Source organism: Perognathus longimembris, chromosome 15 (genome assembly GCF_023159225.1).
Source record: "Perognathus longimembris pacificus isolate PPM17 chromosome 15, ASM2315922v1, whole genome shotgun sequence".
NCBI lineage: Eukaryota > Metazoa > Chordata > Mammalia > Rodentia > Heteromyidae > Perognathus > Perognathus longimembris.
This window is the reverse complement of record NC_063175.1, coordinates 28,849,255-28,861,825: the sequence shown is the minus strand read 5'-3', so window position 1 is coordinate 28,861,825 and position 12,571 is coordinate 28,849,255. Positions and strand designations below refer to the sequence as shown.

The 12,571-nt window shown below is 34.8% G+C and overlaps 1 protein-coding gene across 5 annotated transcripts in view; it reads right to left on the bottom strand.

The window, feature by feature from the left end:
• Window positions 1-12,571, bottom strand: part of Asxl3 (ASXL transcriptional regulator 3) — a 159,608-nt gene that overhangs the window by 98,357 nt on the left and 48,680 nt on the right. For 3 of the 5 annotated variants that reach the window (XM_048363411.1, XM_048363414.1, XM_048363412.1), the window contains exon 4: window positions 12,134-12,136. The exons of the other annotated variants lie outside the window; for them this stretch is intronic. The gene's annotated coding sequence lies outside the window, so the exon portion shown is untranslated. The remainder of the gene's footprint in view (window positions 1-12,133; window positions 12,137-12,571) is intronic. 5 annotated transcript variants of the gene reach the window in all.

Genomic DNA, 12,571 nt, shown 5'->3' with positions numbered 1-12,571 from the left:
CACAGGTTACTTACTTTCTAATAAGATGAATCGGAGGAACCGTGACATTCCAGTTTATAAAAGGAAACCAAACAGAAAGGAAGGAAGAAAACAAAGTTAGTTTTTTAACATAAAAGCTCAATTATTCACTCTGTCAGTTCAATAAATAAGATAATGTACAAGAACTAGGCCAACATGTCAGAAGGGCCACCAGTGTGGAGGTCAGGATAGGGTGCTAGGCCACAAGGTGACATTGACTTTCTCCATCAGTAGTACTTCTACAATGCTTTCACGTTGTTCACTGTGTACATGGACTGCCATAGTATAAACAGAGTAAGAACTAAACAGGACAATATTTGGCATCAATTTTTTTCTTTTACCCCCTATAATTGTGCTCTTTAATATACACCTGCCAGAGTAGATATACAGCTTATTCTATTTATTTGCTTTTCCCTCCAGACTGTAGGGTTGTGGAACCCTTCTGGGTTGTTTCCATTTCTCACAACCCCTGAAGCAGAACAGGAGTGGAATTTGGAGGCAGGGGAGCAGGCATAATTTAAAATGTCTAGACATCAAAGAACCCCTAGAGACACTGTGCTGAGCCCACTACTGTGTGAAATAGAAAAAAAAAAAAAAAAACCAACAACATTGCTTTTTGTCATCAAATTGGTGATGGGACTCATCAAGTTTTGCTAATAGTGAATGCTTGGTGAAGGGAAGGAATAGCCATTCTATTTAAATAAAAATTTCAAAACCAGGAAGTAAACTGGGAACTCTCATCGAAAAAACAGACATGGCAAAGAAATACTGTAAACACATTCTTCCATTATTTTACATAGAAAAACTAATAATGCTTCATAAAACAGGATTTTAGTAATCTAAATCTTAAACTATTACTGTATCATTTAATAAGAATATAAGAAGAAATATGATACTTGTAAATATGTCTAAATCTCATTTTTAAATATAGAGATATAAAAAGATCCTAAGCAACGAAAGTCTAAAACCTCACCACATTCAATAGGTAATTATGAAGTACCGTTATTAGACGATTATTGTGCTAAGTGCTGTTAATAATAAGCAACTACATACTCACTTCTCAGAAAACAATTAATAATAGTTTGTCTTAAGTATTGTTCCTGTTAGCTTTGATACAATATCAAAAAGAATCTGTTTTTAAAAAGTGAATTATTGGGTCCCACAGGGTGCTGATGAGGTTTTAATTGTTGACATAGGATCTTTGAGCTCAGTTTGTGAAAATGAAATTGTTTCTCCTCAGGATTTGTACATGTAACTCTATCTATGTGACAATAAATGAAAGTATTTTAAAATACTTAAAATGACTTATGCACCCCATGTGCCTATTAATGATAAAGAATAAAGTACCCTGACCACTGAATGACACTTTGTAAACACACATGTTAACACAATGTACATCTGCTAATATGGCAGTAAACCTAGAGAATTAAAAATCATCCTAAAAAAGTTGCAAAACAAATTAATCTTATTCTTAAAGAATCATCACTGCTCATAAGAAACTCTCTAACTTAACTAAAATGAAAACTTTTATGAAAGGCTTTATGTTGTATATTTTTATTATAAATATATTTTACCTGTAAGATATGTATAAAATTATGTAATATCAAAATAATCCTGGCCAAAAGAAATGTGCATACAGAAAATGACCTAAAGCAAACCATGAAGTTTTATTTTGAAGAACACAGTATCAACTTTCACAGTTGCTCTAAGACTACAAATGAGTTTTTAGGGATCCATGACATGTGAGAAACAATGATGCTCAGCATTTAGAAAAACTACAAAAATATGAACAAACCTTCAGCTGAAGTAAGAGATAGGTCATAGTTAAAAAGAAACTACTTTACAAATTTCTATGTGAAGGCATCAACCTGGTCTTCAATATCCAATATGACTATGGCAACATTCAAAATATAGTTTTAGTACTCTGTGCATCAGGAAGACATATTAAGGTCTGACATATTATTAAATAGCACACTGTGCAATTTTACTCTTAAATCCAGAGAACATTTTCAGATTTCAAAACATCCACATTTCTCTGATGGATCTGAATGATATAAGGGGATAATCTTCTTGGAATATAAGCGGGTATTCAAACACCAGCCTTAATCCACTTTATGGAGAGTCACAGGTCATTACAGGACAGCCTGCAGTCATTCCTAGAGACAAGTTCGCTAAATTGGCCTTTTGTTTTGGAAGGCAAGAGTTCCAAAACATTATTAGAAGGCAGTAAAGCAAGTTAGGGAGTTTTCCTTTGACTGTAGATATCCAGTAGACTACATAGCACGTGCATAGCTCAGTATTATTATCTGTTTCCCTATAACTATGCTGAGACATGCCACTTGGTCCACTTGCTAGAGATGAACCATGCACAATAATGTGGGCTCTAGAGCTAGTCAACATGAGTTCAGCTGCAGCTAACCAGTTAGTGGTTGTATCATGTTCAACATAAACTTTCTGGTCCTTAGATTCCTTAAGTAGAAAATATGAATAGTAAAAGTCATTCTATCATAGAGGACTATTCTGAATACTAAAGGAGTTAAACGTGAAAAAGCATTTATAGGGATACATGGCATGATATACATGTTTAATGTCTCTGAGCTGTTAGGACAAATACTGCTGCTGCTACTGCTACTCAAAGTAACCAACCTCTAGAGGGCTAAAGAATGGCATACAGAAATAAATGTGTATATCATGCCCTGTTTATAAAGTTGGTTGAAGCACAATTGTAGCTTCTAATTGCATTTCCATCAAATTATTAAAGATAAGTGAGTCCCAATGCAGCAGCTCATCCCTGTAATCAATCCTAGCTATTTGGATGATGGAGATAAGAGGACTGCAATTCAAGGTGTTATCTCAAAAGCAGGCTAAGTGTGGTGGACTATAGCTATAATCCCAGTGAAGTAGAAAAAAGTCTGAGGCTGGCCAAGGCAAAAAATGGAAGATCCTATCTGCAATTAAAACAATTGGCTCAAATGGTAGAACACTTGCCTAGAAATAATGAGGCTCCAAGTCCAAAAAGCAAAACACCAGTAGTATCAATAAAATGAAGGAAGGAAGGGAGGGTAGGAGGAAGGCAGGGAGGGAAGGAGGAAAGGAAAGGAGGGAGCTTGGAAGGCTCTTAGTGGATAGCCTTTTGCATGTGAATAATATTGAAAAATAACAAGAAATAAATCAATAAATATTATTATAGTTAGCATTTATTAAGAGTATCTCTAATTCATGCCTGCTTTAGCCATTGTTATCTATTCATTATGGCCAATATAACATGTAAGCCTTATTCTCGGTTTTACAGGTGTGGCTGAGGTTCAGATACTAAGCAACTCATTGAAGCCCAATGACACGTGAGTGACAGAGCTGAAATCCAAACTCTAATCTGATTCGAAATCTCATCCTCTTTTCCATATCCTACACTGTCTTGGCAAAGAGATTGCTCCTCCATTTAATCATCCTTGAATAGTGAAATATTATTTAGCACTGAAAGGCAATACACAAACAAAAGTTGGGTGTTGTCAAATGGTTTGCTTTCACTCCACTCAACACTGCACAAGGCAATGGCTTCCCCAGGGTAGCTCTGAAATATTATAATGACCCAGGCTGCAGAAGAAGGTTTTGTTGGTTGTTTGCCTCAAGAAATATTGTCAGTGCAAACCAAGGAAGAAAGAATTAAAGATAAAATATAGCAGAGAATTTAGACTTATAATTGAGATGCCTCTGTAGAAAGAGATCATTAAAACAATCCATTCAGTGAGCAAACATTTATTCAAGCACTATATATGTCAAGCTAATCATGAAATAAATTTGCACTGTGACAGTATTTTGCACATAATAGAAAAATATGCTGAGCTGAACTGAATTTTCTGAATATATATGAAAGGACAGTGGATTCAACAGACAGGCAGCCTTGAGGCATGTTAAAAACAGGAGGAAAATCATTTGGAATTTAAACGTTGTTCTGAATTAATTCGAAAGGAATGATTGAGATGTGATCATGTGTGGATTTTTCATGTCATCATCTTCAAACGAAGCAAAGCCAACTCACAGCCATGGCTATGCATGGCATTCTATTATTTCTATACCCTTGCACATCCCAAAGAAAATGGCTTCCAAATAAGATAATATGTTTAATATACAAAGAAGATAACATTATTATAATTCTATCTAGTATGATAGTTTAATGTTATATTAAAATGTAAATTGCTATATTCCAATGTGGCTCTTCATCCTGTCCCGTTATCATTAGCAGCAGTTAATACTAGCCAGTCCCCAAACCTGTTATATGTGGATGTTAGTCCTATGTGATGCACAGAAATATTGTCAAATAAATGTGGGAAATATACATGCTATATGTTTGTACTCCAAACTCACCAAATGAATTAGCAATACATATTAAAAATCTCACCAGGCACCTGTGACTCACACCTGTAATCCTAGCTATGCAGGAGGCTGATGAGGATCACAGTTCAAAGCCAGCCCAAGCAAGAAAGTCTGTGAGACTCTTATGTCCAATTAACCACCAGAAAACTGGAACTGGTGTTGTGGCTCAAGTGGTAGAGCACTAGCCTTGAGCTGAAGAGCTCAGGGACAGTGCCAAGGCCCAGAGATCAAGCCCTGTGACTGACAAAAAAAAAAAAAAAATCTCAGAAGTCCTACTTACTTTTGAACTTACTTTTGTCTCCTAACCACATGTAATGAAACTATCATATACACCCTCCTATTCAGTAATTTTTTCATATCATAATATAAATATGTTAATAATATGCATAAAGAAGCGCTATAGTTTCTTCATCTGGCTAGGATTCCTAAGAAAAGGGTACCTAGTAGCAATTATTCCTAGGGATGTTGAATTATATTATCCTGAATATACAAGATTACCTATTGTGCCTCGGAAGAAATGGCAGTGTGATGGGGTTTTCTACTGTATAAACTTATAAATTTGAAAAATAGAGCCATGAATATTAAATAGCCTTGAAAAATGCACAAACAGTATTCACAGGTAATTAACTAATTTCCCCCAATGCAGACTTTCCTTGTGATTTCTGATTACTCACACTCAGTGCCTGGGTACTGTTCTCTTCTTTAACCAGGTCTCAAGCATTTTTCAGACTACTGAAATTACTCTGCCCCTATAGAGGCTCCAATGAAGTTCATCTCACATTGACGTGTTTTCTTTCCATCCTAATTAAATCTTTGCCTCGCTGGCAAGACAACAACTCTATAGTTCCTATCTGCTCTCCTCACTTCATTATCTCTCTGCTCTGATTTTTCCTATACCCAGGTGCTAAACAAATCCCTATTTGAAAACAACACAAGTTACATAGTTTATGAGGCTTATTGGGTCTTAATGTTCACTAGGTTTTCTTAAATGTGTTGTATTTGTTGCTCACCAAAGGAAATACAATCTCCCTAAGCTGACAGAGGGGTCCTCTGCTTTCTCTCCCACTCGTTTATAGTTTGAGCCAACTCAACACCTCCCTGTGCCTCTGTAGTCTCTAGCTCTGCTTTGGTCCCTCTAAATCCTGCGCATGGAATCATGATCCCCTCCTAAGCATGCTTTGTTTTTGTTATGCAAAATACATTGTTAAGAAGGACTTTTACTATCATCAGTATGGTGAAACCCTTTGTAATCCGAGGGGCATCTCCCTTCCTCTAGAACAATCTCATAACACTTTGCATCCCTCTACGGTTTTGTCTTCAAAAACTGTTTCCATCTCTACCTTTGCTGCCTTCACTGTGTTTAGAAACTCCTCAAGAGATATACACACTGTTCTTGTATGGCCTGACAAGCCATCTGAACATACTAAAAAAATATGTTAATGACTGCTGAAAGCATGGATATGTAGATATAAAGCACACTAAATGTCATAAAACTTCAATAGATGTCATTGTTGTTCTTTTACACTAATGGCTACATTCATCTTTGCAAAGAGTCTCCATGCCACACAATCTGCAATGGCCATCTTCTATTTTCATGCACCATAAGCTCCCTTTAAGCAAATCTCCCTCCTTGTGAATAGTGGAAATGGTCATGATTTCTCCACCAGGGAGTCTGGCTGGATTAAACTATCTCCTGATCATAGTGATTGAGGAATTGGGAGGAATTTGTGTATGTTTTCAACAGTAATACAGAAATAAAGAGATAATATACCAGCTATTTTCAGTAGGAGCACCATCTGTGAAGACAAAAGGAAAGGCTGACCGATGCATACCTCTGCCTCCACAAAGACAGAAGGAACAAGCTCAGAAGAAAGCTAATCAGAAGAAAGCAGGGCCCAACAGGGGAAAAAAAAGATATCCTTTGAATGTCAGCATTATATTGAAGTCATGCTGAAAATGTCTATGTTAAATAAACCAATAAATGCCTGCTGATGTTTCTGACATCCATCTGACTGCCAAAGAGATTTAAGAGACTTAGGTAAGCTGACTCATTTTTCTTAGTCTCAATTTGCTCATCCATAAAATGATGATTTTACAGGTGGTGTGATCTTAGTCTATTAATGCCTTTCCGGATGTGGTGTTAAGGGTAATTAGTAACAGTGTGCATAGGAGAATTCTAAAGTTCATTATGGTGGGGCTACTTCGACTATATGTATTTCCTTATTTTCAATATTCTTTACTTCTGAAAACTGCCAACTGCCCCTCTAATCCATAAGGTCCCTAAGCACCTGTGCAGGCATTATCTATGCTGCTTCAGTGGCCTTCAGTTCGGGCCAACCTAATGCTGCACTGTTTGTGTGTTCCTGTTCCCTTCCCAGGCCACTGACGGCCTCAGCAGAACATTCACAAGCCTACTGTTAAGCTAACATTCCACAATTTGCAGCTCAGAATAAAATTTGAAGCTTGACAACTCCAAGTATTGGCTGAAGATGTCCAAACATACGAATGAAGAAATACTCCCATCAGAATAAAACTTGAATAACAAATTTGGAAAGACATTCAGCAACATCTAGTGGAAAAATACACTTCATGCTCTGGTACCTCTAGGATATAAATTCTAGAAAAAACTCACACTCTTGCATAGAGACACTATTTACTATAAGGGAAAAATTGTAAACAACCTAAATGTTTAATAGGTTATATGGAAGGATACAAATTAACCTTTATCTGGCCATACTGAAAATGTAAAACTAATTTATAATAATAAACACCAAATGTAAGATGCTGCTTATGTGGAAGGAGAAAAGATATTAAAGTAACTTCAGCTCTTTCTGACAGACTTTATTTAAAATAAATCTGAAGCCATGATGACAACATATCCACAGCTGTTAATTCCAGCTGCTTTCTGTTGGTAGATGGGTCCTCGGCTCTATTTTCAAAATTTTTCAAAATAGAACAAACAGTTACTACTTTGCCCACAATTGAAATTCCATATTTTTTCTTCATTCAGTTGTTGTTAATGGGTAACAATTTTATGTGTGCAAATAAATATTTATGTACATGAAAAGTACAAAAGCAACTACCTGTAACTCCACCAGGTGCCTCAGAAACAATACATAGGTAAGATCTGTTGTGCTACTCTATTCCTTCAGACCCTTCAACCCTATACGTGCATAAACTCAATGCTACGCTTTTGTTTTTTAATACCAATGAGGTAATTTACTACATAATGATAAGCATGCTTTGGTGTTTAACATGATTAAGAGATCTTCCCTCAGAACATTTTTGTTCTTAATATTCTGTAATATTTTAGATGTTTTTAATATTCACAAAGTATTTTGAATAGCTTGTAGAATGAATATATTACATCATGACTTCAGTACATCCTTATTAAGAACACTGTGCATATACTTGAATATATCATTCATTACATGTATATCTATCTCTCTGGCATAGATTCTAAAAATTAAGTTTTTGGGTGGAAGGGTGTTTTGACAGTCTTGATGGTTTCCTTACAATAAGAGCACCTAGATAATGATGGAGAGTACATAGTACATGAATACGTGTGTGTGTGTCTGTGTGTGTACTTTCAGTAAGCCAAAGAATACGAGTGAAGAGGTCATTCCAGGTAGAGGGAACAACATGGATAAGGCAGATGTAGGCGGGATAGAATGTCCCATCCAATAACATAATTGGTTCAGGAACAGCAGGATGGGGGTTAGATTCCAGAGGGAAGATAGGTACCATGCTATGGTAGAAGTTTACACTTCATGGAATAGAAGGTAAACCCCCCCCCCCCCAGAGGATTTTTAACAAGAAATGTTCTCCTCTCTGTTTGCCAGCATGAGGACATATTTAAACAGAGATAAGCCTAGAAGAAGATAAACCAATAAGGACCCTTCCATATTGGCCTTCAAGCAAGATGGCATGAGCTTCATTAGAACAATGATGGCAGAGATTTAGAGAAACAGCCAGGAAGCTTATGGAGGGTGAGTGGATGGGATTTAGTTCAGTGGAAACAACTGATTCAACTGTCCAGAATGGAAAGAAAAGGGAAAGGGAAGGAAAGGCAGATAGATAGGCATAGGAAGGAAAATCAGTAGGGCTAGGACACTCATTGGATTTATGAGATAAGGAGGAAGAAGTTAACACTGCATTAGGGACTAAGGGTAAATGGCATCCATAATAAGATGAGCAGTACAAAAGAGGTGGGTTTAGAAACAGTTTGGTAAGTTTAGTTCTGGATTTACTAATCCAAACTTCAGGTATGTACATACATGCATCAAAGAGTCAATATTGGGGATGGATATAAGCATTGGGCACTATCAACACACAGATGGTGTTCAGAAGGGTGACAAACGATCAATCACAGTTCAAGAGCAAGAAAAGAAAAGTTACTCACTTTGAGTTTATTATATTCCAAACTCCAGAAAACTACCTAAGAAAGTATTCTTGAGATCAAGGAAAGGAAAAATAACCTGTCATGATTTTAGTATAACAGCATAAAGTTGAATATATACTAATGTCAGCACAGGATTATTTCAGAAGCCAGAATAAGAAATCTCTACATTTGTCAGTAGAAATAACCTATAAGCAAGAAGTATCTAAGGGATATAATCAGCACAAACCCTTCTTTCAATATATGTTATTTTAAAAAAATAATTGAAGAAAAAAAAATCAAACATCTGCCTAGCAAAAATGAGAAAAAAGCACTCAAACTATCAACATCTCAAATATTTTGAGCATTTTCTCCTAGACTACTTTTCTATTTTTTCCTAAATCACTTAAACCTTGCTCAATAACATTTCATTTTATAATTTAGTCTTTAACTATCATAAATATCAATATTGAATAGTTAAAAATATTCTACCAACTTGTTTCATGACTATGGTCTGCAATCTGGCTATATATTCCAATTTGGGGGCATTTTCTAAAAACCAACACCAATCAACATCAACTCCATTCAAAATAAATAAAAATCTCCTTGGAAGAATGAGTGCAAAGCACTATCATTTTCTTATGCCTTTCCATATGACTCCAATGTGCAGAAACCATGAATATCACCAATGACCACTTAAATAACATTTCCAATTTATCTTTGGAAAGTAGCCCTATGAATCTGTTAGTATTTATAATTTTTTTTGTTATCATCAGGAATACTTTCTAAAGATACATTTACAAAAGTAGTTTTATTAACTACTAGACACTAGTTGTTTTAAGGACTAGCTAAAGGACAATTACCAAGGACTGCTTTAAGTTACACTTTTATGCTTATCAGTAAAGCTGAATGCATATCCATATACCAGTTTTTTATTCCCCTTAATTTAGTGCTTTTGAAGATTTTACTCATGTCCTTGGATCATGACACTTTTGGTCATTTTTTTTATTTTAAATTTTTCATTATGGATTACCTGTAGCATATTCACTCAAAATACTTTCTTCATGTTTTTTCTTCCATTTAATGTCTTTGTTTTCCTGAGATACAGGTATCATGTAAGCCAAATGCATTTTTTCCTTACATATTTTATTTTGTAGCTATGAAAAGTTATTTCCCTCTAAAGGTGGATTTAAATTTATGGATATTTTTCTGTTTCTCCCAATGGTATAAAAGTTTTATATTTGAATTTTCTCTCCCATCTGTATCTTCCTTAAGATAAAACACAAAACACAACTATCACACTACATATTGAATAAAAATCTTGGAGCAATGCATTTGTAATGGCTTTCTATGGTTCAGAAAGCAGAAAAAAAAAAAAAAGAATTTCCCTTGTCCACTACTTCATTTCTTATTCCTCTCCCTACTCCTTCCCTGCAAAAAACTCTGGCACTACTCATCTAAAATTCCTTGATCAGCAGAATGTCAAGAGAATTCACCTCAAAATTTTGCTGGCTGTAGAAACAAAAAAAAATACCTTTAAATGTTTGATAAAGGAAATGCCTAAAAATAACTATATCGACCATTATTATTATTAAGACTAGCATTCATACCAGACAAATGTCATTTAATTTCACTTTCCTCTTTGTCTATTTATTCTCTTAAGGTACTTTGTTGAGTGATATATTCCACTTTGATTACAAACATGAACATATAATATATCTGATAAACATAGCTTTCTAAAATAAAACATAGATTTCTGCTATCTGATAATACATTTTGTGAAATTCAAACACTACAGATATTGAAGATGGTAAGAATATGTTCATTTTGGATAGAATTATAAAACAAAAGTAATCCTTATCAAAGACATACTTCCAAAATAAGACCTCTTGTGAAAACAAGATGCTTTGAAAAGAAAGTATAAACACAAGGATGTGTGAATTGAAGCATTCTTCCCTTCCCCAAATTTAGTATGCAACACTTCAGAGTAAAGAGTAGGTATAAAAGAAATGTAACATACCTAGTTCTTGTTTCAATTTCAACCTCAAAGAAATATGATTCATGAAAAACCTAAACTAGAGGCAGAGATTACAGAAATACTTGTTTTTGCTATAAGCAATAATAATACTCTTTCATACAGTAAAGAAAATAAAATAATGTCAAGATGGATAGGATCAAAGCCAATGTTTATTTTTAGGCTATTAATTTTGAAATTGCAAAATTACATACACACATATTAATAAATTCACACTGTAAAGCTACTAATAGTGTTTATATGTATTACTTCTGTTTTACAACAATGAATATCTTCCCTAGGAAAAATGCGCATTTTGATGACCCATGAGGAGAAATTCATTGCAGGCAAAGAGAATTTCCCATACATTATTTGACAGTAATATCAATGGTCCAACCAGGTCTACAAAGAGTCCCCAGAGAATAACTGTAGTAATGAAAAAGGAAAATGAAAATAGTGCAAAAAAAAATTAGTGAAGTAAGGTAATAGTTCAAGAAAATTACTTAGAATATGTGGTCTTAGTCACTAATCAAAGAGTAACTGAGTCTTATAAATTTATATAAATCTGCCTAGGGTTACATAACAATAGGAGAAATGTTCTTCCTTCTCCCTTCTCCTTTCATTCTTAATTCTATCCAAAACCATTGTTTGGATTATCACAGCTTCTGGCCATTTATCAAACATCTTATTTGAGTAAGCACCACTCTAATCCACCTATTTCACTTGAATTAAGATTCCAGCGGCTTTATACTACTTTCAGGAAATAGTTCCTTGATGTACCTGACATTAAATTCCAAGAAATCAATATTTCACTTAAGCTAAGTCAGAAAAATCTCAAAGTTCTGAATTCAACCATGAACCTACTTCAAGAGTTGCTAAGATGGCATCCAGACTGAACATCAGTACATTACAAGAGCTTTCCCCGGCTTTTTGAAAGGCGAATCTCTTTCCAAAGTGCCAGTTCCATAATTAGTATTAACATATTTTACCAAAATAAGACTAACAACTCTAATATATTACAAGGTTTTCACTTATTGCCACATGTCACCTTACAAGCACAGAACTATATTCCTTCTGCTTAATCCTGAAACACATTCGCTAGGATGATGGGAAACAGCTATTCACCGATACCAAAGGTAAAACTACCAATACATAGCCAAATGCTATTCAAAAAGAGAATAATCATTTACTGAAATCCAGACAAAGTATGTGTACCATGTTTATCTGTGAAACTTGGGGTAAGCAGAAAGTCCACATAGAAAAAACCTGTATATACTTTAAAAATAATTCTTATAGGTGGTAAGGATATAGAGTTTGTTTGCAAAAGTTGCCTTTCCTCAAATAATTACTTTCTGACTGACTTCATGCATTGATTCTTAGGACAATTTCCCAGGACACAATGTCCTTTTGATATTAGCACAAATGACAGGGTATCATTCCTTCATTTATAGTACAAATAGTGAGAAAAGTATCAGAACAAAGATGAAGAATTCAAATTTGAAATTTGTCCTTCCTTCCCCCCTCCTTCTCTCCCTTTCTTTCTGTCTTTTGTTCCTTAGTTTTTTAGTTATTTACTTATCTACTTAGTTTTTCTTCCTGTGAGAACACTTCTCCCATATCTAACAGTTGCCTGTTTAACTAAAGTGGTCTATTGCGATGGGAGATTTGGAATCAGCAAATATCCCATATTTCATTATCATTGCATGAAGTTAGACAACATCATCCAAATCTCTCAACTACAATCTACTCATCCATAATATGAAGAAAAAAACAAACAAAAATCACTT